A 27373-nucleotide genomic window follows, 5' to 3' on the forward strand; every position below is an offset into this window, starting at 1 on the left:
CATGGGACCTTCTGGACAGTCATTAAGGCTATGGAAAAGATCTCTAAAAATATGGGTTTGAAAATGTATAACTTCTCAACTATGCAAAGCTATAAGGATGCAACGTGAATTGTGTAAGAAGCTTCGCAGATTTAAAGGAACAGAGGCAGCTACACTGTGAACCAGCGTGTCAGAAACATACAAAGGCAGGCTGATCCCTGAGTTCGAGGTCAGCCTAGGACACAGCAAGGTTAGGCAGGACCCCATCCAGCTGGTTATCATCTTTGCTTAACAGAGGCAGGCAGATCTCTGAATTCTTTCACATTAAAAAATGAGAAAAAAAGAAAAGGTACTTGTTGTCTCCTAATAGGGTGCTAAGGTCATGAAATGCTGATTCATACAGGGAACCTGGAGTCAATGACTGAATTGCTATGTAAATAAAAAAGTGGGTTTTTGGTCTACATGAGATAAGCTAGCAGAGCGAACAGGCAGTTCTTTCAATTTTTTTTTTTTCTCTAGCAAAAGCTGAGCTCTCTGAAAATCTCTGGAAAGCATATTTCTGACCATGGTTGGAAATTCCCAAAATTATTTAGAGTGAAAATAGCTAGCTCTTTTAGAATTTTTCCTAGTGTTCTCATATTAATTGGAAAACACAAAAATTACTTTTAGAATTTTTCTAACAGGATTTGTGACTTGATCAGAAGATCCAATAATTTGGCTAGATCCATGCACTATCCAGAGAGCTTTTAGAGCTTTTCCTAGCAAAAAGCTAGCTGTCTCAACCAGAGATTTTTAGAGTACCAAGAAAAATCTGTATAGAGCAAAACTAGCACGCACGCGCATGCATGAGCGCGCGCGCGCGCACACACACACACACACACACACACACAGAGCCAATCTAAAATGCTGTCTCCAGCAGACTACAGAGTCAAAATCTAGAGCTGTCCAGAGCAAAACATAGGCCTCCAGCTTTGAACTACAGTTTGACTTTCAGTCCTTTGCTTTCACCTCTCACAGACACTGTTCTCTCAGAAACTGGACCTAGCCAAGGCTGGTCCTCTGCATGGTGTGGTCCTAAGTTCTTTAGTTCTGGTGGGGTCATAAGATTTTGATTTTCTTGTTCCTCTGATTCTCACTGACAATTTCCTCAGGCCTTATTACCCAGGATAAGATTTTTGGTATTTCCTAACTTGTAGGGCATCACTCCATGCCCTTCTGGCTTTGAAAACATGCACTGCTTTATCATCTGCTGTGAAGGTTATGGAACAGTACAAACATTAAAACAGAAACTGCTAACCCACATATGTGGACCAGACAAATGCAAGCATGAGTGTGCACATCACATGACCTAGTGATTGAATCAGTCTCCCCTTCCAAAATAAATTCTCCCAGCTACAAAGGACTGTGTGAAGCAGTTTATTTCTGTAATAACTTTACCGCAAGCTTCATGTTTTAAAGCACCACAAACACTCAGATATCAGGTATATGAAATGGCTCTATAGGGCTGTCATTCCCTTCATAGTCCTGAGGGGAAAGTACTGTGGCAGGAAGCAGCTTAAGTCAATTGGCTAATAGTTCCACCAGTATTTTTTGTTGTTTTGTTTTTTCTGTTTACTTTGTCTTTGGGGGTCTTGTTTTAGTTTTTTGTTGTTTAAAGTTCTCTAGGTGTCCACTATTTCTGGGCCTTCTGCTTCCTTCTTATAAGGGTTCTTGAGATAATGTTGTTTACACTTGGAAATGTTAGGATAATTTCCATATCTCAAACTCCTTTTATTATGGCATTTTCAATAATCTGCTTCTATATTAATTAAAATATTTACAGGGTCTAAGATAAGGCACTGACATATTGAGGTGGGGGACAACTATTCAGACCACGACCGATGCCTTTATGCATTCCTATTTCTGAGTAGACTGTAAACAGAAATATCAGTGATCTGCAAACTGAAAGTCTAACATTTTCCATATAAAGTTTTATGCAAAGACAACAAAATAGGTACCACCAAAACCCATCAGCACTGGAATGCAGTGAGTCTCTACACAGTATCTTACAGCCTTAGAAAGGAAACACTGATAACAATGCAATTAGTATCTTTTTTTAATAACAGAATATACTCAGTTATTGGTTTTTCTATTAAAAGATCCTACTATTGGTTGGAGGGGTAGATGACTCAGTAAATTTGTCTCACAAACATAAGGATCCAAGTCTGACTAGTGTCTTATTTAATTGGGGCTGACTTATAGTTTCAGCAGGTCAGTTCTTTATCATCAAGGCAGAAAGCATAGCATCATGCAGACAGACATGATGCTGGAGAAGGAGCTGAAAGTTCTGTATCTTGACCCACAGGCAGCAGCAATAGACTGCCCAACTAGGCCTACCTAAAAGTGCCACTTCCCATGGGCCAAGCAATCAAACACAGGAATCTATGGGAGCCAATCCTATTCAAATCACCACACCCAGTAAAAGCCAGGTGTGCTTTAGTCATCAGAGTTCCAAGGAAGCAGGATGAGTCTTTAGCTAGTTAGCTAGCCAGCCTGGCTGAACTGGAAAGCTCCAGCTTCAGTAAGAGGCACTGTCTCTAAAAATAAAGAGGAGATACCTGACGTCAACCCCCATATCTCTCTCTCTCTCTCTCTCTCTCTCTCTCTCTCTCTCTCTCTCTCTCTCTCTCTCTCTCTCACACACACACACACACACACACACACAGGTAGTGCACTCATCTACAGTGCACATGTGAGCGCATTCTCTTCTTTACAAAAATTTAAAATAATAGGTTGCTTCATTTGAGTAGGACAGAATTCATCCTCGGATTATTTAGAATTTGATGTAGTATCATTACCATTTTCTCATGTGGTTTCTTACCCAACACAATTCTAGATTGACTTTAGAGTTAGAAAATTCCTCTTCTTAAAAAATAAGGCACACTTTGTAGCATAGCTTGAAGGTACATCATATTTCCTTCAACCTTAGGAAAGTCAATTGTGTGTCACCAAGTCGTGTTCTCTCACACTTAGCCAAATTTACAAAGCAAATGTTTTCACTATTCACTGCAGAGATCAGCTAATTGGAGGCTAAACAAAAAATTTTTGAAACAAAGAGAAACATTACCTCTTTTAGGTTGTCAAAAACCACTTTATTTGATGTATTAATAAGCAAAGCCAGATAGTCATCAATGTGTTTATCCTTTCAATAAGAAGTCGTTTATCTAAATGCATTATATCAGCTAGGGCCGAGTCGCAAGATGTTTGCTTATGAGACATAATTATCAAAATGCAGGCTCTGATAAATAATAAAATCTCTCTCATAAACATTGGTAAAAATATGGACAATTATAGCAGAAAAGAATGGAGTTATGCTTGCTAAATATTTTCTAATTAGATAAAAGGTTTTAATGTTCTCATGAACAAAAATTTTGAAGAACTAGTTCTTTGAAATGTAAGTCATAAAATATAAATAGTTGCCCGGCTGAAAGATAACAGGCTCCCATATTGCTTGGTAGTGAGCTGTTTCCTTTATGCTGCTCCATTTTATGAATTAGTAAAAATCCTTTGGTCCTTGATCATAGTGTCAAATGTATGTAAGAATCCTATAAATAACTCAGTGGACAATGATAATTATACATAAAACTCTGAAACGTATGCAGACAATGGGATAGCTCCTCCCAGTTTTCTGTATCTTTGTATCTCCAGAAGGCTCCAAATTCGGTGTGAGGTATGTGATCTAAAACTGCCACCAGGTCTACGGTAGAATAAACATGAATACCTGCCCTGTGTTCTTAAGTCTAGAAAAGTGAGCTCATCAGAGGCACAGCTAGAAGAATCACTTTCTTATCCTCGCTGAGGCCTCAGTGACCCCAATAGGTGACAGCTACAAGTGGTATCAGACAAATGGTGGCAGTAAATGATGAACTAGTACTTTACAGAGAGCTGGGCCCATGACAGGTCAGGTCTATACTGTTAACGGCATCAGCAGAAATAAAATAAGGATCTATCCGTATCTTCATTGGGAAAACTCCTGCCAATCTACTCTAAATCAGAATCTTAAGAAGAGATGTCCACCTACTCCCTGTCCTTGAAGCCCTAGCATAACCAACTGTAGGAAATCCCATCCATAGCTTGCCCATCACCTACCCATTATCCATTGAACTTGTGGCACAAAAAGGTTGTCTTTTGTTTTGGAAAATTAAGTTAGGTAATGTTAGACAATATGAATCCTGGTAGAAAGAAACATAACCTGATAAGACAGAAGAAAACTGAGGAATACCCACTTAAATGCTGTAGCCTGTGTGTTTCCCAGAAGATCTGCAGTGACCGAGGACACAGGGGAGAATTTCACCCAAATAACTGTGCCAGCTAGGGACACACATACAGCATAGCTGATGCAGGACCTACCCCTCTCACCACCCAACTCCACCTTCCTTCCAGCCCACTTCCCCAACCAGGCCAGACCAGTGGCCTGATGTCCATCCAAACAAGCAAGCCTTCCAGGAGGTCCTCAGTAACCAAGGACACAGGAGGTCAGCAGTTACAAGAAACATAGGAAGCCTGTCCTAACCAGAGACACAAGAGACCCATACTAACCAGGCACAACACTTCCTGCATCTAAGGAGAGTAGCTCTAACTCAGGTCACAGAGCTCTACTTGCCTCCAAAGAGGCTGATTCCAGTCAGAGACACCCAGGCCAGTTAATACCAGAAAGAACCAGATGGCCAGAGGCAAGCACAGGATAATAAGCAATAGAATCCAGTGCAGTTTGGCACCATCAGAAAGCAGTTCTCCCACCACAGCAAGCCCTGGCTATCCTAACAAGCATGAAGATCAAGATAATGACCTAAAATCCCATCTCATGAAGATGACAGATGCATTTAAGGAGGATATAAATAATTCCCTTAAAGAAATACAGGAAAACACAGGCAAATAGGTAGAAGCCATTAAATTAAAAACAAATAAGTCTCTTAAAGAAACCAAGAAAATACAATCAAGCAAATGAAGAAGTTGAGCAAAATGGTCCAAGAACTAAAAGTGGAAATAAAAACAATAAAGAAATCACAAATGGAGGTGACCCTGGAGATGTAAAACCTAGGAATGAGATCAGGAGCTACAAATGCAAGCATCACTAACAGAATACAGGAGATAGAAGAGAGAATCCTAGGTGGAGAAGATACTATAGAAGATATTGACACATCAGTCAAAGAAAATACAAAGTGTAAAAAACTTCAACAAAATCATAGAAGAGAAGTTCCCTAACTTTAAGAAAGAGATGGCCATAGATGTGCAAGAGGCCTATAGAACAGCAAAATCCTTTCATCACATAATAATCAAAGCACTACATGCAAAGAACAAAGAAAGATTATTAAAAGTCATAAGGGAAAAAGGCAAAGTAACACATAAAGGTAGAACTATCAGAATTATATCAAATTTCTCAAAAGAGACTCTTAAAGCCAGAAGATCCTGGAAAGATGTAATGCAGACCTTAAGAGAGTACAAATGTCGATCCAGGCTCTATACTTATCAAAACTTTCAATCATCATAGATGGAGAAACCAAGATATTCTATGAGAAAAGAAAACTTAAACAATATCTTTCTACCAATGCAGCCCTACAGAGTATACTAGAAGAAAACTCCAATGCAAGAAGGATAACTATGCCCAAAAAACCTCAAGATATTAATCATCTCACAACAAACTCCAAAGAAGAGAAACACACGCACACATAATACAACCTCCAAGGACAAATATAACAGGGAGTAACAATCATCTCTCTTTAATATCTCTCAACATCAATGGCCTCAATGCCTCAATAAGAAGACATAGGCTAACACACTGGCTATGCAAGCAGGACCCAGCACTCTGCTCCATACAAGAAACACACCTCAGTGAAAAAAACAAACACTGCCTCAGAGTAAAAAGCTGGAAAAAAGTGTTCCAAGTAAGTGGTCTTAAGAAACAAGCTGGAGTAGCTATTCTAATATCCAATAAAATGGATTTTCAATCAAAAGAGATGAGGAAGGACACTATATACTTATCAAAGGAAAAATCTACCAAGATAATATTTCAATTCTAAACATCTATGCCCCAAATACAAGGGCAGTAACATTCATAAAAGAAACTTTACTAAAATTGAAAACACATATTGAACCTCACACAATAATAGTGGGAGATTCAACACTTCCCTCTCACCAACAGACAGGCCATTGAAACAGAAACTAAACAGGGACACAGTGAAACTAACAGAAGTTATGAACAAAATGGATTTAATAAATATCTACAGAACATTTCACCCCAAACAAGAGACTATACCTTCTTCTCAGCAACTCATGGAATGTTTTTAATTAGACATAGAATCAGACATAAAATGAACCTCAACATATATAAGAAGATTCAAATAATCCCATGACTTCTATCAGATCACTGAGGACTAAGGCTAGACTCAGTAATAAAAAAAACAACAGAAAACCCACATGTTTATGGAAACTAATCAGTTCTCTGCTCAATGATAACTTGGTCAGGGAAGAAATTAAGAAAGAAATAATAGGCTTTATAGAATTCAATGAAAATGAAAACACATCATATCCAAATTTATGGAAAACAATGAAAGAAGCTTTAAGAGGAAAATACATAGCATTACCTGCCTTTATAAAGCACACCTGAAATCTCTAAAATAGAAAGAAGCAAACATACTAAAGAGGAGTAGAAGGCAGGAAATAGTCAAACTCCAGGTCCATAATCAACCAGTTAGAAATAAACAGAACTATACAAGGACAAAAACAATAGCTGCTTCTTTGAGAAAATCAACAAGATAGATAAACCCTTAGCCAAACTAACTATAGGGCACAGAGACAGTTACCAAATTAACAAAACCAGAAAGGAAAAGGTAGGCATAACAACAGAACCTGAGTAAATTAAAAAAAAAATCATCAGAATCTATTACAAAAGTGTATACTCAAAAAAATTAAAACTGGAAAATCTAGACAAAATGAATGCTTTCTAGACAGATACCACGTACCAAAGTAAAATCAAGAGCATGTAAACTATCTAAACAGTCCCACAACCCCTAAGGAAATAGAAATATTCATAGAAAACATCCCAATCAAAGAAACCCCAGGTACATATGGTTTTAGTGCAGAATGCTACCAGACCTTCAAAGAAGAGCTAATACAAATACTCCTCAAACATTCAACAAAACAGAAACAGAAGGGATACTAACTAATTCATTCTATGAAGCTACAATTACTCTGATACCTAAACCACACAAGGACCCAACAAAGAAAGAGAACTTCAGACCAAACTTGCTTATGAATATCGATGCAAAAATACTCAATAAAATTCTTGTAAACCAAATCCAAGAACACATCAAAACCATCACTCACCACAAGCAAGCAGGCTTCAGCCCTGGGATGCAGGGATGATTCAACATGTGAAAATCCATCAAAACAATGCACTGTATAAAAAAATTAAATGCAAAAACCACACTATCATCTCACCAATGCTGAAAAGATCTTTGACAAAATATAACACCCCATCATGTTAAAGGTTCTGGAGATGTTAGGAATTCATATCACATACCTAAACATAATAAAAGCAACATGTAGCAAATCACAAGCTAACATCAAATTAAATGGAGAGAAATTAGAAGTAATACCACTAAAATCAAGGTGAAGACAAGATTGCCTACTCTCTCCCTATCTGTTCATATAGTACTAAAAGTTCTAGCTAGAGAGAATAGACAACAAAAGGATATCAAGAGGATAGAAATTAAAAAGGAAGTAGTCAAAGTATCATTATGGTATGATATTATACTATACATAAGCAACCCCCAAAATTCCACCAGAGAACTACTACAGTTGATAAGCAACTTCAGCAAAGAGGCTGGATATAAACTTATCTCAAACAAATCAGTAGTTTTCCTTTATATAAATGATGAACAGTCTGAGAAAGAAATTAACAAAGAGCACCCTTCACAATAGCTACAAACAATATAAAATATCTTGATGTAACACTTACCAAGCGAGTGAATGATGTATATTATAAGAACTTCAAATCCCTGAAAAAAGAAATCAAAGAAGACCTTAGAAGATAGAAATTTCTCCCATGATCATGGATTGGCCGGATTAACATAGTGAAAATAAACATCTTACCAAAAGCAATCTACAGACTCAATGCAATCCCTATCAAAATTCCAACACAATTCTTCACAGACATGGAAAGAGCAATTCTCAACTTCATATGGAAAAGTAAAAACCCAGGTTAGCCAAAACATTCTTAACAATAAAAAAAATTTCCAGTGGAATCACCGTCCCTGACCTTACTGCAATACTGATAAAAACTGCATGGTATTAGCACAGAGTCAGACAGGTCAATCAACGGAATAGAATCAAAGACCCAGAAGTAAACCCACACACCTATGGACACTTGATCTTTGTCAAAGAAGCAAAATATATACAATGTAAAAAAGAAAGCATTTTCAACAAATCCTGTTGGTCGTACTGGCAGTCTTTATGTAGGAGAATGAAAATAGATCCATATTTATCACCTTTATAGCTCAAGTCAAAGTAGATCAAGGACCTCAGCATAAAACAAGATACACTGAATTTAACAGAAGAGAAAGTGGGAAAGAGCCTTGAACTCATTGGCACAGGGGAATGTTTCCTGAACAGAACACCAATGGCTCAGGCTCTAAGGCCAACAATTGATAAACAGGACATCATGAAACTAAAAACCTTCTGTAAGGTAAAGGACATAGTTAATTGGACATATTGGCAACCTACAGATTGGGGAAAAAATCTTCACTTACTCTATATCTGACAAATGGCTAATATCCAAGATACATAAAGAACTCAATAAGTTAACCTCCAAAAACCCAAATAACCCAATTAAAAAATGGGTACATAGGTAAACAAAAAATTCACAACAAAATACCCTCAAATGGCAAGAAACATTTTAAAAAATGTTCAAAGTCCTTAGTCATCAGAAAAATGCAAATCAAAATGACCCTGATATTCTACCTTATTCTAATCAGAATAGTTATGATGACAGTACACGCTGTCAAGAACATGATGAAAGAGGAACATTCCTCCATTGCTGGTGGAATTGCAAACTGGTACAACCCCTCTGCAAATAAATCTGGAGGGTTCCTCAGAAAATTGGAAATAGTTCTACCCGAAGACCCAACTACACCACTCTTTGGCATACTCCCAAAAGATGCCCCACCATGCCACAAGGACATGTGCTTCACTATGTTCATAGCAACCTTATTTGTAAAAGCCAGAAGTAGGAAAACAACCCAGATATCCCTCAACCAAAGAATAAAAATAGAAAATGTCCTTCATTTACACAACGGAATCCTATTCAGCTATTAAAAATGAGGACATCATGAATTTTGCAGGTAAATGGATGGAACTAGAAAATATCATCCTGAGTAAGTTAACTCAGACCCAAAAGGACATGCAGGGTATGTGCTCACTAATAAGTGGATATTAGCTAAAAAGTACAGATACCTAGAATACGACCTACAGACTGTAAGAAGCGCAACAAGCAGAAATGCCCAAATGAGGAGGCTCAGTATGAATTAAAAAGGGGGAGGAAATAATCACAAAACACAGAGGGAGGGAGAGACCTGGTTGGGAGATGGGAGGGAAGGGAAAAATGGGAACAGGTTCAGATGTGCGGGGAGGAGACAGGAGAGAAACCCAGAGGGCCAAGAGAATGAATGAAAATAAATAGCCTCTGGGAGTTGGAGGTGGGGGAACCCTCTAGAAAGTACCAGAGACTCCAGAGGTGAGAAACTCTCAGGACTCATTGGGTTTAACAGTCAAAATGCTCAAAATTGGGAAAAGGGAACTCCAAGAGTCTTCTTCCAATAGATAGACAGGGCCTCAAGCAGAGGGGCAGGGTTACTAACCCACAGTCAAAATTCCTGACCCAGAATCGTTCCTGTCTAAAAGAACTGCAGGGACAAAAATGAAGAAGAGACTGAAGGAAAGGCTGTCCAGTGACTGACCCAACTTGGGATCCATCTCATGGGAAAACACCAAGGACTGACACTATCACTGATGCTATAATGTGCTTACAGATGGGAGATTGGTGTGGCTGTCATCTGAGAAACCCAACCAGCAGTTGGTTGAGGCAGAAGCAGATACTTACACCCAACCACTAGACTGAAGTCAGGGACCCTTATGGTTGAATTAGGGGAATGATTGAAGAAGCTGAAAGGGAGAGTGACCCCATAGGAAGACCAGCAGTCTCAACTAATCCAGGGCCCAGGGAGCTCCCAGAGACTGAGCCACCAACCAGGAGTATACAAGGGCTCATCCAAGGCCTCTGGAACTTACATAACTTCATTTACATTCTCTCTCTCTCAATATAAAGGCATGTACATATATATACATAAACCTACAATATTTGCATGTGTATATAGTACATGCATATGTGTATATGTATAAATATATACATATATGTGGCATATATTTTTAGGTGTACATAAAATAATATTCCCTTGCAGCTTATGAAATATCCTATGTGGAAATATCTTCCATCTTTTGTCTGCATTGTCCTAGGTACTGTACTTACATTATTGCTTTTGCACTCAGCATTTATTTCTAGTCACCTTTAACTGTTTCATAAAGACATTCCTTGACTTGTATTTATTATGCCTATTTGCTCAGGTTGAGTATAGGCTTACTATATTGTGATGTAAGACTCGACCTGAGTCTTAATTACCAGGAGACTCTTGTGAATGAGATGTGAGACCTGAGACCGATGCAATAGCAGGAGGACTACCATTATTCCAGCAAGCTGGGGTCTGCCTACCTAGAAAGGAGAGGGGACCATGAACAATCCATAAAGTTCAGTTTTATACATTCCATAAAGGGCGGGTTACAGTGATGGATGGAGATTGGGCATAAGGAGGCATTGGTGAGTTCAACTGACCCTTAGGTCCCTATAAACCAGGGCAGCATGGGGTTCCTTGGAATACACTCCTTTAGATAAGGTTGAGATAGTCCTGCTGTGTGGACAGGGCTCCTGGAACTGCCCCAGGATCAATTGCTGCACTCCCTCCTGAATGGGAGGGGCTGTGTGAGGCTGGTAGAAAACTACTAGCTCTCAGAGTGACATGTTTCTCTTGATGCTTCCCCATTGTCTATTAGATTTATTGTCTAATCTGTCAGTTTACTATGTTACATTTACATTTATAAAACTTTTTTACAGTTTTAATGACTGCCAACATGATTATACAGTTATAGGATACAGTTATGAGGATAAGAGATTATACAGTTATGAGGATATAGGGTATATGATTTATTATTAATTCCTTCCTGCTAATTTGTATAAGAGACCTAAAAGATGATAATCATTTCCACATTACAGGTTTATTTTATAAACTGGAAAAGGAACTTTTAATTTTCTTTAGTTTAACTCATACATAATACATCTTTAAATAATTTAAGAAAAAAAGAATTATATATATATGTATGTATGTATGTATATATATATATATATATGTATATCTCCACATTAAATTATATTTTTGCTGCTATTCATTTCCAGGACCTTAAATTACTTTAAGTGATCCCTTTTAAGATGAAGATAATTACTTGTGAATCTTTAATAATATTTTACCTTGTTAATGTATTTTTCATTTTTAAAATCTTGACATATATGTATTTCATTTTTTGAAAGAAGTTATCCTGGGCATAAAATTGTTTGTGGATAGTTTCCCTATAAGCACTCTGTAGACTTAAAGGTATGAGTCCATTTTTTTCTACTTTTCCATGTACCTAATATGAGTCACAACTCTTTTATTATTTCTCCCTGTATATCTCTAAGATTCTGAGTTCTCTCTTTCCTCTTTAGTTGGCACAACTCCACATAGGTAGACATAATTTGTCTTATGTTTCACTTCAGATAGGAGATTTAATAAAGTTCTTAAATACTTGAATTAATGTTTTCATTATTGATGCTGCTCTAGAGAATATGTCTTGAAGCACTTCTTCCTGTTGCCTCTCACTGTTTTTTCCAGAACTTATATTTCTTTTAAAAAGGACACACACACACACACACACACACACACACACACACACACACAAATATGCATACACAATTTTATAACATGATAATATCTTATACATTTAAAGTTTCTTTATTGGCTCTTCCTATATTTACTTTATGCAATTTAGCTTGGTTAATTTTGTTATTTTATTGAATACTATTGATTACCTTCTGTGTTATTCAATCGATTATTACTTCTATCCTTGGAACAATTCCTAAAATGATTCTAAAATCACTGAAGAATTACTACTACAGGCACCCTCAGATTTCTCAGCCTGTACAATTGTAGGTGTGACATATCACTTGATAAAAATCAGCTCCTGAGTTCATGAAGTATTCATGAATAGTACTGCTTCATGAATCAAGGATATAAAGGATTGTAATGTATATCTCCAGGACTTATATATATATAAAAATGCCAAAGAAATAGTTCTTGAAGTTTTGGAATACCTTGTAGACAGTATGAAATTCCACTTATAACATTAGTGTGCATACTCTTTACTAAAATTCCAAGAACCTCTGATTTGGGGACACAAATAAGCCACGCACGATGAATAGACTAGATGGGGAAGTACAGCTGAAATACTTATGTGTATTTAGAATTTTATGTCAGAGCAAAAATATCACTAATTTCTATAAAATAATGGATTTCACAGTGGCATTTTCTACTTTCACATAATGTTCTTTGATCATAATGCTTTCTGGTCCAATGATGTTTATATCAGGTCAGCTAAAGTAAAGGAGCAGGATTTTTCTTTATGAAAAAAGCAAAATAATAAAATGCTAAACTCCAAAGAATCCAGTCTTGTAAGAGAATTGGCTATCCAGTCACTGTTCTGAAGCTTAGAAACCCCCAGCCATATAAGGGCTCTTGCAATAAATATTACTGGAATAACTAGAAACACATATTTTCACCTTTATGGTTATTCTCGGAAAACAAGAAAGCAGAGGAATTCCTGGACTGGAACTCTTTAAATGCTCATGGAACCAGAACAAAGAACAGAGCCAGCTCATTCTCTCTCAATACCACATTTGGTTTAAGAACCTATGGTGAGAAAAATCATAGACCCTAGGGGAGAACCTACCAATATTATTCTGCTAAAAGGACAGAGTTTTAAATCAACCTCTAAGGACATCATCATACCGGTGGATTAATGCATCACTCAGCCTTCAATAGAAAAGCTTTTATTTAATGACCATCAGTAGATGGTTATTAGCACTGTGTTTCACAACCAGCCAAGGTACAGAGGGTATGAGACTAGAGAATGTCTAGCTCTAAGTGGGATATCTATACAACATTCTCTTCTCAGGGCTTGGGGATGATTGTTGAAGAGGGGAGAGAATGAATTTAAGAGCCAGGTCTTCTGGACAGATCAGAGAAGGTGCACATATGGACCCACAGTACTTGTTATTAATATATATGTTATTAATAGGGTGCCCTTTAAAAGCCCAGACCAGATTATACCTCAAGAGAAAGAGAAGACTATTGCATGGAGTTTCACCCTCAGCTGAGATATTATTGACAAGTGTTATTCTTGTAAGTTCAGATTTCGGTAGGATTTTCGTGACTCAGGTCCATAGAGCTCCAGTAGAGGGCCACACACCCAAGAATATTTGAGCAGCAATAACCGGCCTTGATTGGTTTAGAAAAAGACACAAAGATGGATGGGTAAGGATGGTAGTGGGAAGGGGGTCTAGGGGAGCTAGGGATGCAGGGTGAGTATGACTAAAGCCCAATGCACAAAATTCTGAGAACCAACAAAATACAAAAAAAAAAAAGTACAATAAAGTTTGCAACAGGCAAGGAAAAGAGCTATCACTTCTCAATATCAACCTAAAAGTAAGTCATACACACACAAAGGAGGATCTGACTAATCTGCTATCAGTCCCCTGAGTCAGTATTGCACATCTATTTTTCTACTGCTATGAAGTCAACCTTTTTTGTTGTTGCAAATTTGGCATATAGGAGAACAAAAATAGTTATTGTTCCTTTCCTGGTTTCTTTCACACAACACTATGTCCTCCAGCTATACCTAGGTTTTGACTTCTGTTTGGTGAAGAAGTGCAAAAGCTTCTGATATCCCTAGGACGATACTGGCATAGAGATACAGCAACTCAGCAATTATATTTTGATTTTATGAGTTGTTAATGATTCACAATATGGTTATAATTTATTTTGTTTCTTGATGTTGGTAGCCTTAATAAAAATTATTTGTTCATTTTTTGTACTTTTTTAATCTCCCCCAAATCAGAAAGTTCCCCAAAAGAAATAGATTTTATATTTCAAAATCAATACAGTAGAATCAGGACTGTACATAGATATTGTTAGACTTAAATATGGATTTAAAAGGTTACGATCTTATTCTTGTACTTGGTTGTATTTTACCAGGTAGAAATTGTGTATAATATTTTATTGGGTACTTTATGTATTTCTATTTCAAATATTATCCCGTTTCCTGGTTACCCCTCTGAAAAACCCTATCCCATTTCCCCTCTCCCTGCTTCTATGAGGGCGCTCCCCCTCCCACCCACGCATTCCCGTCTCACTGCCCTGGCATTCCCTACACTGGAGGATAGAGCCTTCACAGGAACAGGGCCTCTTCTCCTATTGATGTCAGACAATAACATCCTCTGCTACATATGCAGCTGGAGCCATGAGTCCCTCCATGTGTACTCTTTGGTTGGTGGTTTAGTCACTAGGAGCTCTGGGGGATCTGGTTGGTTGATATTGTTGTTCTTCCTATTGGGTTGCAAACCTCTTCAGCTCCTTCAGTCCTTTCTCTAACTCCTCCATTGGGGTCCTAGTGCTCAGTCCAATGGTTGGCTGCCAGCATCCACATCTGTATTTGTCAGGCTCTGGTAGAACCTCTCAGAAGAAAGTTATAAAAGACTCCTGTCAGCAAGCACTTCTTGGCAACTGCAATAGTGTCTGGGTTTGATGTCTGAACATGGGATGGATGCCCAGGTGGGGCAGTCTCTGGATAGCCTTTTCTTCAGTCTTTGCTCCTCACTTTGTCACCATATTTCCTTTAGACAGCAGACAATCTAGGTTAAAAATAGGAGATGAGTGGATAGCCCCATCTGCCAACCTGGGGTCTTGTCTAACCTCTGGGTATGGTCTCTCTAGGTTGTCCCTCCCCTTTGTTGGACATTTCAGCTAATCTCATCCCCGTTGGATCCTGGGAGCCTCTTGCTTTCCTGGCATCTGGGACTTGTTGGTGGCTACCCCCAGTTCCCCATGCCCCATTGCTACACACCTCTGTTCAAATTCCTGATTCTCTCTATATCATCCCTGTAATCTCAATCCTTCTTAGAAGGGGGAACAAAATGCTCATAGAAAGTAGAGGGTGGGAAGGGTTTGGGAGGGAGAGAGAAGGGCGAGGGGGAAAGGGCAGAGCAGGATCAGGCATAATTTTGATTCCAACAAAGAGTTTAACTGTGAAACCAAGATGAGTTTTAGTCACCACTCTAAGGCATACACATGGCAGATGGGGGAGGTGACTTCTCTGTGCTTACTAATTTACACTTAAGATTTACAGAAATTAGTAGATTTCTCTGAAAACTTACATACAGTGGACTTGATAGAAATAAGGCAGAAAAAGCTTAAGAAACCACGTCAGCCAGAAAATCCTATGACATTAACTTCCTGCATAATCATCTGTGAGCAATGAATAGTGTTGCAACCTATTTCAATTTACAGAATCAAAATCATGACTGGAGGTCACCTGTCTAATCCCCGAGAATAGCAGCTTTAAAAAGAAAGATGTCTGGGTAATAACATGCCCATTATCTGCTTCTTATAGGTAACCTGCTTTTACCCTTCGACCCCTGAATCCACCATGCTGAAATATATGTGAGAATAAACGCTTCGGAAAATGACAAATTAGTGCCAGTGAATCAGCACATCCAGCTGGGAGATGTCAGTGCCGTGGATGCCGCATGCACAGGCGATGTTCCCAGAAATGGTAATCAGCACAGTGAAGGACAGGAAGTTTTCTCATTAAATAATTTTGGGGCTAAGGACAGAAATAGAGTGAGAAATGGGGAGCTATGCTTCTAATGGCGTAAATATCAAGAAGCCTTTATGAGCATCCACATTTCCACAAAATGCATCCCATTCTAAAATGTCCTCCCAAAAGAGACTTCTTCTTCTTCCCTTCCTTTGGGATAGGAGCATTGTCGTTTATCGCAAAGAAAGAATTTTATTTCTATCCCCACACTATTACCTTTTAAAGTAAGGATCACTTTCAGAGTGACCCCATAACCATATTTATAGCATTTTCAGTAACTTCTTACTTAAGGTCATTTACAAATATTGACTAAATCCTGATTTTATCCTAAGGCCTGGACTAATTGAAGTTTGGAATAACATTTTGGTAGATTAGACAAGGTAATTTATGTATATTGTTAAACAGTAAAAACATCAGATTTCAATTAAACTCACAGTAACATGGGATCACACAGTTGGAACTACGGTGTAAGAATTTACTACTCTGCCCTCAGTTCTGTGTAGCTTGGATGATGATCTAATTTTTGAAGTAATTCATGTGTCTGTACTGTCTTGGCATTCCATCAAATAAGAATTGAATACCTAAAGAAATTAATATTCTATGACAATTACTTTGAAGTAATGATATCCTTTAAAACTTTTGCATATTTGAAGAATAGAAGATGTCTTGGTTTTTCATCTTTCTCTGTATCTCAACAGGAGATTATTTTGAAAAAATCATCTAAATTTCATCAACTTCAAATAAAATAAAATTAAGTATCCAAAAATTCTACTTATGTTTATCAGCTTTGCTGTAACTTGATTATTGTGGTTCAACTAAAAGTCTTAACTATATGATCTTAGGATACGGTAAGAAAAATATCCAGCAAGTAAACAGGGAGCACCATGAACTTAGTTCTATAAAACAGAAAAAGTAAAAGATGAATGCATGGCTGTCCGTATGTAAAACATGCAGTGAATGATTGTAGCAACACCTTACCAATATATACAGTGTGTTTCAATTGTGTGGCAGTCTCCATTAATGTCTCTTCATTTCATAAGTGTCTGGTTTTGAGGTTCAATCACATAACCTTTGGCAACAGTAGAGAGGCTTTTGGGATTGGACTTGAGTATATACAAGTTTATACTTGACTTTCTTTTGGAACTGTGTTAGGACTTGTGGTGGATAATACTACCTGACATTGCTGTGGAGATAAAGGGAACTCTTAAAAAACGTCCTTTACCTCACCTATACACCAAAAATCATCGCAGATGCTTTATAATTCCTGAATTCATAATTGCTATTGTTTAGCAAACTAAGGGTTACTGTGTAATGCGTGGGACTGAGATTTGGGAAATGTTTTCATTTATAAATCTATGTGTGCATGTGCATGTGCATGTGTGTGTCTGGTGACCATGGAGGCAGAAGAGGGTGTGAGAGCCTCCAGAACTAGAGCGATAACAGGTTGTAAGCTACTGTGTGAATGCTGGATCTGAACCCAGGACTCCTGGAAGAGCAGCAAGTGCCCAACTCTAATTCTGCTTGTGTCATGCTCTAGCCATGCTATCTCATTCTTCTATTGATGGTAGAGACAGCCCACTGCATTAGGAAAAAAGGACTAGGATGCAATTTTTCTGCTTCCAAGAAAGATAGTCCCAAATCAATGATAGATACTGTCTTAGGGTAAAAAGGCTGGCAAAACGTATTCCTTCCAAATGTAACCAAGAAGCAGGCAGACAAAGCTATTCTAGTATGTGACACAATAGACTTCAAAAGTGAGGCTGAAGAGATAAGAAAAGTCATTTCATACACACTGGAGTAAATATAATTCTACACACACACACACACACACACACACACACGCACATATGTGTGTCTATACATATTACACAAATGTTCCCTATTTTGTAAATGAAATACCATAAGAAATAAACTTATAATTCCTAGAACAATGATCACAGATTCTTTCAATACCTCACTCTCACCAATAGACATTATCCCCAGAAACTAAACAGAAAATTGTTTGAGTTAAGGAACAGTATACATCGAATGGCCGTGGCAGAGTACTACAGCACATTCCATTCAAACACTGGAGGAATGCATTCCGCTCGGTAGCTATGAAAACTTATCACATACTGGAACACAGAGCAAGCCACAGAAAAGGTAGGAAAACTGAAATAGTAGTTTGCACTCTATCCTGCCACAATGAAATGAATGCAGAATGTCAAGAACATGAACTAGAGAAAGTATACAAACTCGTGGATACTAAATAGCACACTACCAAATGTTAATTTGTCCAATAAAGAAAACCAATAAGGAAAATTTAGAATTCCCAGAATTGTCAGTGAGAGGTTGCCTTGGGGGTTTGGGTAGTAGAATAAAGGTAAAATGAAAGTAGAGAGTAAGTGGAGTGGTGGAAGAAGGTTTAAGCAAGAAGTGCAGTGATGGGGATGGGAAAATAGGGACTAGATGAATGCTTAAAAAAATAAACTATACATTAAGAAACTCCTCAAAACCTATGATCCTGCAGTCCAACTAAAAAAGATATAGTAAAAAACCAATAGAACGTAGGTGATAATAAAGAATACTAGATGTCGATTTGTAGCTTCCAAACCCTCCCTTATAACTTTCCCTGCTCTCTGTCAAACCCATGCTCTCTTTTTTCATTAATTCATGTATATTCTCAGGTGTTGAAGAGTTTTGTAGACTTATGCTCTCTGGGACTGTACTCCATAACTCTGCATTTTAATTTCCTGTGGTTTTCTGTCTCTGTCCTCAAGAAGTCTCCTTGATGAGAGGTGAGGAATACTTTCATCTGCGGATTTAAGGACAAATGTTCCAATTGTTGTTAGGAATCGTGTAGTTTATTAAAATGCTGGTTGTGGTTCCCCTCCAAGATCCTTGACTTCACTAGCCCTTGGCTAAGTCCCAGAACCAGGCAAAATTTTTCTCTTGTTCAGTAGTTCCTAACTCATTGAAAGCAAACAAGAAAAGCAGCAGCCATTATTGGTGAACAGTGATACTCCCAGAAGATGTTTAAATGTAAATATCAGTGCTATACATTGATTATCTCCCCAAGTGTTATTGACCAGAGAGAACATAAAATCATCCCCAAGTAAGACACAGCACTGACATTGCTCTTGGTTCTCTGTCATAGTTAGATTTTTAGATCCTTATGTGGCAGAAACCATACATTTTGGTTTTAGGCTACAGCAAAATCAGTGTGACCAACCAGGGATAGATCCATGCTAAGCTTTAGTAGAGCTAAAGTTAAGTTTGTCTGTTTCGGTGATCTTTTCAAGTGCCAGATACTGTGTACTATGATACTGACCTGCCAAGCAAGATGTTTCTATCAGTAACACAGGGACAAGAATGTTTATGGAGTTAACAATTGTCTTGATTGGAGGTGAGGCTGGTTCCTTGGGATAAAATTCATACCTGGTACTGCAAACATGGTCAAAATCAATGGCTAGAGATGCCATATCCCTATAGGAAAGCTTGATGATACTATTTTTATAAGTAGTCATGTTGCAAAACTGCATTCTTAGTGTTTATATTTCTGTTCATATATTTATGCTGCTCCTAACTTTAGTCAGAGTGGATTCTTATTACAGCGGGTAATGGTTTACACAGAGACACACTACTGTCCAAGATGCTAGAAATAACCCACTGTGATTGCTCTTCCATGGATGGGAGATCTACATTAAGCACCCTACAGGGGTCATGGAATAACATTATAGGGTGGATAGAAGAAAAATTTGAAAGCCGGGGGTAAAGAGATGTAGTGAACGCTATCCTGTGGACCTCACATGAAATTACACACATGATGACACAGATGCTGATGTTACCTACCCATGATCAAACAAGCATAAAAACTTCAGCTGTTATCAGATTCATACAGAGATCATCCTAACAGGAGTCAATTGAGTAGACCCAAGGACTAAGCCACTACCCAAAGACTATACACGGACTGACTCTGGACTCCAACTGCATAGGTAGCAATGAATAGCCTCGTAAGAACACCAAGGGGAAGCCTTTGGTCCTGCCAAGACTGAACCCCCAGTGAACATGATTGTTGGGGGGAGGGCGGTAATGGGGGGAGGATGGGGAGGGGAACACTCAAATGGAAGGGGAGCAAGAGGGGTTAGGGAGATGTTGGCCTGGAAACTGGAAAAGGGAATAACAATTGAAATGTAAATAAGAAATACCCAATTTAATAAAGATGGAGGAAAAAAAATACATAGAAGTTTAGTTCCCTTAGCTCAAGGTCGATGTTCTATTTACACCTAGTTGGCCATTTAAAGCGTATTCATATTGCAGTTTGGGGCCTTCTCACCAACTTTTACATATGTTGCTGAAATATAGGGGAGAAAGTAAATCACTAAAAATCTTCTGATTTATCACCAAGACAGGTGACTATAGGGCCTTATATTACCATTGTGTCATAGAAAAAGTAAGAGGGATCTGAATATCAGAGCAGTAGTCTACTAGACTTACTTTTCAAGTGCTTTCAGCCTGAGTTTGAAGCATTACTGACCAATTGAAAATGCATTTTTCTAATTTATAAAATGGTGTTGATATTCTGTTGAGTGCCAAGACAAGAGAGCCTTGAAACATAGCAACTAAGGGAAGAATTTTACTCCTAGTAAATATGTGTAGATGCTCAAAAAAGGAGTATTGAGAAAATTTAGCGTTCAAAAAATTGTGGGTGCCAACTACACTTTGTAATAAAGATACCTTAAAATAAATGTTAACATTATTTGTTACAAACTAATCTGCAAAACTATTATTTGGAGGCACATATTGCTTTTTATGTGGGAATTGTGTGTGTGTGTGTGTGTGTGTGTGTGTGTGTGTGTGTGTGTGTGTGTGTGTACAAGTTTGAACTCTAACTATAAAAGAATAAATCTAGGTGTATCTCTATCTGCTTCAATGCTTCCAGCTACAACTTTGCCCCATTTGAAACAAATTGTACCTTAAATTTGAAGGCAATTTTCCGTAGTTTGGTGTGCAGTAAGATTTCATCTTTGATATTTAGTAAGCCTGAGATCTTTCTGAGTTGTGAAGTCTGCATGTCTGCAAACTAGGATGTCTGTGTTTGTGTTTATTACCCTTTTCATGCATGCCTTGAAATGACTAAATTACAGGTATTTTACATGTGTTTTGTGGTACAAGACAGATACAGTCCACTGGTATAATTTATCTTGAAACACCCTGTTTTACAAAATTACAGAAAAGCACTGCAATTTGCTCAATTTTTTTTATTTCTAAGACTATGGTTAAAAAAAAAATCTTCAAAGCCCAGAAGAAGCCTCCTAGATACGAACTTAGCCATGTAACAAACAATTTTCATCAAAGCTCCGGGCTTGGGAAAATAGAGTACAATTGTAGACTTAAAATCTCTATAATATTTTGTACTTATTAGCTATTTTGTGTTTTGTATTTTGACCTAATTCAGCCACCAAAGGCACCAACACTTATATGAGATTAGACACACGTACATGTGAGCACACGCATGAACACACATCCTGGGTGAGCAAATCAGATTATCTACAATCATGGTAATTGTGGAGAACAAAATTGTTCATCTGTACTCTGTGGCAGCCTTTTGAATTTTGTGTTTGATCCCAAGTGACTTCTGATCTTACGTGGATACAAGTGTTCTTCCCATTTCTCATGGTTCTTTTTATTTAAAAATATTTTCATAACAACCTCACAATGATTTTGTTTTTTCCCAGCAGAATAAGAAGCCAACTCAGTAGAAACTAGTATATCTCATGGCATTTCAGTGTGATTCCAAATTTTACTATGATGAAACTAGTTTCTGCAGGTCTTCAGCAGACATTTTAAGTATTTTGTACCTTTTGAATGATTTCAAATGTTCTTTCTTCCTAACATTTAGCTGAGGTTTTCTACATGTTATAAATGCATGCTATATCTTGTTAATAAAGGTTGATTGGTTGTGAATTTACCATTATGCCAAAATAAAAACGTTATTATCATTTGTAGAATGGAGACCTTTGGGTTTCTGAGGGATGTTGTGATTGAGGGTTTGAAAATTTAATCATCGAACCTTTGTTTGTCACTTCTGCCCATATGAAATACTCAATAATCTATCAGAGTACATATATTTGTGTATCATTAAGTTATCTACAAGTAAATTCTTCATCATTACCCATTATTTGATGCAAAAATATATAATTACTAACTACATTTCTCAACCCGTGTTGTTTAAATAGACTTTCGTATTCTGATGAGCAACAACGTCAAAACAGCTTTCTCCTGCCTGGGACTCCAGTACGTAGGTGTGCATAGCTCTTAGTGGGACGCCCATCACCATAGCTCTTTGTGATATAACACCCTCCCCAGTGCCCACATGTACATGTTTTTTCAGTAAGCTCTGTGCTTTACAAACATCTTCAGTGTCTCTCTTCTACTTCCCTCTCCCCATTATTTCCCTCCCTCCTTGTTCCTTAGTGAGGGTCTCTCACTCTATTCCCATTCTCTCCTTGGGTAGCATCTTCTCTGACTGTCATCCTCCCCCGAGCTCTTCTCCACTCTCTCCCAGATGACCCCTTTGTAGTTTTCTGACCTCTTTGGACACTTCAGCTTACATACATCCATCCAAAGATTTAGAGATAGAATCTGTAAATCAAGTAGAAAATGCTGTATTTGTCTTTCTGGGTTACCTTACTCACTACAGTATTTTTTTAGTTCCTGCAATTTCTTTTTTTTTTTTACAGCTGAACACTATTCAACTGGGGACATGCATTATGTTTTCATTATTTCTATACCCACAGAAAACCGTAGCTCGAGCCCCTCATTAACAGATCCATTTCCTAAGAGATGAGGACTATTTCTAAGAAACACAGCTGATGCTGGGCGCTGGTGCACATGACTTTAATCCTAGCAGAGACAGGTGAATCTCTGAGTTTAAGGCCAGCCTAGTCTACAGGGCAGGTTTCAGCACAGCCAGGGTTACACAAAAAAACTCCTCTTGAACAGCCAAATAAATAAATAAATAAATATGCAAATAAACAAATAACAAATAAATAAATAGGAAAAGAAAAAGACAGAGAGACAGAGAAAGAAAGCTGACAATAAAGTAGAGAAAAAGTGACTTTGAGGTTCTCAGTTCCAATGATATAACAGGAAGAAAACCTCTACACCTAAGACTCGGGGAAATAGCAGAAGATGGAGCAGAAAGATTCTGCAGGCCTTTGGGAATGACATAGATAAGTACATCCATGAAATTTCAACAATGTGTTGTTTAAACAAGACTTGCATAGTGATATCATCAGTTGACTCACCAACGTGGACAAGGAAACTTCACGTGGTCTCACCCTAGATGAAGAACTATAGTTGTTCAGTAACTGCTAAGAGAGATAAAATCGGTTTCCTCCAGGGATGCACTCCCTCACTGGTTCTTCAATCCCAGCTGGTCAGCTCTAGACACGTGCACACAGGCAATTCTACATGGACTTAGTAGGCCATATTTCACACCAGAGTCCATACATAGGCATGTTTATATATATGTAAACAATAATAATAAAGAAGATATGATGGATTTAGGAGGAATGTGAGATTTAGGGGGAGTTAAAAGGGGAGTGAGGACCTTGAGTGATGTAGATGCAATGCTCATGTATGAAGTTTAAAAGGTAAGATAAATAAAATGGTTACATTTGCTATATACTTTGTTGAAGAGTTTAATGACAATATAACTAATCTCTATTCAAGACTAAATAGTAGCAACTTTGTTCAATATTTCAAATGTTATATGCCATTTTCACATCAGAAAAGAATTATCCAATTTATTACCATTTTTTATTCATTCACAGAAAACTGAAGTTAAAGAGGTTATATACTGTCTGGTGTCATAAGATCTGCCTTTTAAGCCTAGGCATTTTGACACTAGAATATATATTTTCAAGAATTGCATTATCCTGATTATTGGGGTGATATTTAAAGTATGGTGCCAAAAAACTTAACAAGTGTTGACAGAAATATAGAGAAGCTGTCACCTTCGTGTATTAGTAGTAAGAATATTCAGTGAGAAGATTCATGGAAAACCGTATGGTGGCTCTTCAAGAATTCAAAAGTATTGCTAAAAGATCAAACAACTTAGCTTCTTTGCTGTGCAAGAACAAAATGAAAGCAGAGACCCTAAGAAACTTTTGCAAATCTGTGTCCATGGTCTTTTCACAGAAGCTAAAATGTAAAAGTATCCACCGTCATCATCATTGGGTAAATGAGTAAACAGACAAAGTGGTACATGCATACATAGAAATGTGATTAAGCTTTAAAGGAGGAGGGCATTCTGACAAAGGCTACAGCATTTATGAACATGGAGGACTTCATGCTCATAAAAATAAGCCACTTAAATGGGAACAAGTGGTTTTATTTGCATTTGGTGCCTCCAAGAGTCAGGCATCAAGAAAGAAGGCTAGGACATGGTTTGGGGAAGGGAAGGTTGCTCAACACAGTGAAAAGAACTTTTATATATGGGTGACCCTAACAGAAGCACAACAATATTAATGTATCTAATGGGCCGTCACCCAACAGCACATGGAAAGCTCATGTCATGTATTTCATTGCAATTTTGAAAATCACCAACTGACGTTTTAACAAAAAGTAAATATGTACCTTTTTTGAGCCTGTGTGTGTGTGTGTGTCTGTCTGTCTGTGTGTGTGTGTGTGTGTCTGTCTGTGTGTGTGTGTGTGTGTGTGGCCTGGTGGAGGGGACAAAGATTTCTAGTTATTCATTTGAGGAAAACAAAAAGATCAGAGCCACTGGCAATATTGACGAAATTTTACTTACCACAGTTTTTGAACACTGAAATTTCCATGTGTCCACTACGTTAGAGAATAAAGCATAAAACAATTCATGCTGCAATTTGTATTGTGACATGAAAACTGACACCTTCTAATTAACTAATCATGATTTTGGAAAACCCAGTCCACAGTGCTTCATAAATCCGGCATCAAACGGAAAAGCAGGCCACGGGAAGTTCCTTCTAAAGACACGATAATGCACGCTTTAATTGCTGAGCTATCTCATCTTTAAAGTTGTAAGTCCCCAATTTTGGATATCACAGTAAATTTGACACAAAAGATAGCATCTTAACACAGCACTACTTAACAAAGATGGCTGTCATTTCTGTCACACGAAAGCCCTGTCAGGAACCACACTTCTACTTTTCTGTTGCCATAGAGACCACTTTTCCTCTTGGGATCAAAAGTAAAAGATGCAGCTCGGTGTCGTGGTTCGAATATAAAGAATTGAAACCTCTTCAGAAATATATACAAAGGCTGAGGAGCAAGTCACTTCTCATTGGGATTTCAGCTACACAAAGTGAATTCTAGAGCATCAGTGGTGGGGCCAAAGAGACATTGAGAGAAATAGAGTACTACTCGTGCAAAAATGAGTTGCTGTAGAAAGCACCCATGAGATGGTCGCAATGCATTGTTCCTAGTTTCATTTCCAGTCATTCACAAAACGGTATCGATAACTCCTTTTCAAATTGTAAGACAAACTGAGGCTGAATTTCGCAAAGTCAGTGCAGCTTAACATAATAATAACAGACAGACAGCAATCGTCCGATTAAGTGTTAACTGTGGTTATATTTTGATTTATTGTAATTCTTATTCTGAAGACTATTCCTGAATTTGAGAATTAATGAATGGTATATATTTGGAGATTTGAGTTAGGTGAATAACAGAATTATCCAGGTTAAAATTAACTATTCAAATTCATTAAATGTCAGCAAATGCATGCCCAATATTGCCTTTCAAAGGCTACTTGTGTAATCCGGGTATTGTGAAGTTTTGGGAAGGCTGTGTTGAGGGTTTCGTTAGTGCAGATTTCTGAGCTCATGCTTTACCATTAATTCTGTCATTTGACATCATTACATGATATTGACATTTATAAAGGGAATACTCAAACACCATACCAGAAAATGAGAGAGTAAACGCATGTAGTTTTAAATAAGTTTACAATTTTGTGTTGGGGTACAGTTGCTAAAATTTTGAAAAGCTTACAGTTCATGAGCCAAAAGTAGAAAACATATGCTAACTTGGACTTTTTGTGCCCTATAGATTAGAAAGGAGGGTTTGCTCCATTACGATTCGCATTCATGTTGAATAGTCTCAGATTAACTTTCAGAAAAACAAACAAAAAGATGGACTATATGATAAGCCACTAAAACAATTGGCTTCACTGAGACAATTAGAAATTGGTAAGTTAATACTTTCTTAGAAAAAAAGAGGTGAGAATATGTGTGTATGTGTGTCTGTGTGTGTGTGTGTTGTGTTGTATATGATATACAAAAAATATATAATACATATATTAATGCCATCAATATTATTTTGTTCATATAGCATTTGTAAAGTGAAACTCTTTTGAAAATAATTATCTACAATTACTAAGAAAATAGATAGCCTATGGGCTAATAGCTCTGTAGAACTGACCTCAGCTATTCACTGCCATGGACAGTGCATAGAGCTAGACTCTCAAAGTTTACATAGACATCGAGATAACAATAGCTACCTGCGGTGTTAGGCTAATATCTAAGAAGGTGTTATGAGAGATAATTATCGTAGTGTCTCCTATGGAGGAGAGTATCTTAGGAAAAAATGGTTGACTTTTTAAAAAAAAAAAAAAATAGCTCTAACCCACAGCCAAACATTAGGCAGAGTTTTGGAACCCTGTGGAAGCAGGGAGGGAAGAATTGAAGGAGCCAGAAGGATCAAAGACACCAAAAGAAAGACTACAGAATCAACCAACCTGGGCCCAGAGAGGCCCACAGAGGCTGAACGGCACCAACCAGAAATCATGCGTATAACAGTTATGCAGCTGAGTTTTTTGTGGGACTCCTAACAGCGGAGCAAGTGGTGTCTCTGACTCCGGTGCCTGTATTTGGAACCCTTTTCCCTAATTGGCCTCCCTTGTCTACCCGTAATAGGAGAAGATGTGCCTAGTCTGACTGCTGCTTGAAATGGCAAGGCTAGGTGACATCCACGGGAGGCCTCTTTTGGGAAGGGAAGGGAAGAGGAGACGGAGGGACTGGAAGGAGAGGAAGGAGGGGAAGCCGTGGTAGGGATGTAAAGTGAATTAGTAATAAACGTGGCTTTATAGAAGGTGAGGAATCCCAAGGTATTTGATAAGGAAGAAGATGGTTTTATTTGTTTTTCTTTGTTTTAATCTATATATAGTTTGGGGGTCTTAAAAGTGAATATTTCTTTTATTTTCCTTCAATTTTAATATAATTACACAATTTCCCCCAAGCCAGAGGAGCAGGAATTTGATGTGAGTCTATGTCTCCTAGGAGCTTTGTGCATATGTCTGTCCAACATGGCTGCCTGA

Source organism: Rattus rattus, chromosome 3 (assembly GCF_011064425.1).
Source record: "Rattus rattus isolate New Zealand chromosome 3, Rrattus_CSIRO_v1, whole genome shotgun sequence".
NCBI lineage: Eukaryota > Metazoa > Chordata > Mammalia > Rodentia > Muridae > Rattus > Rattus rattus.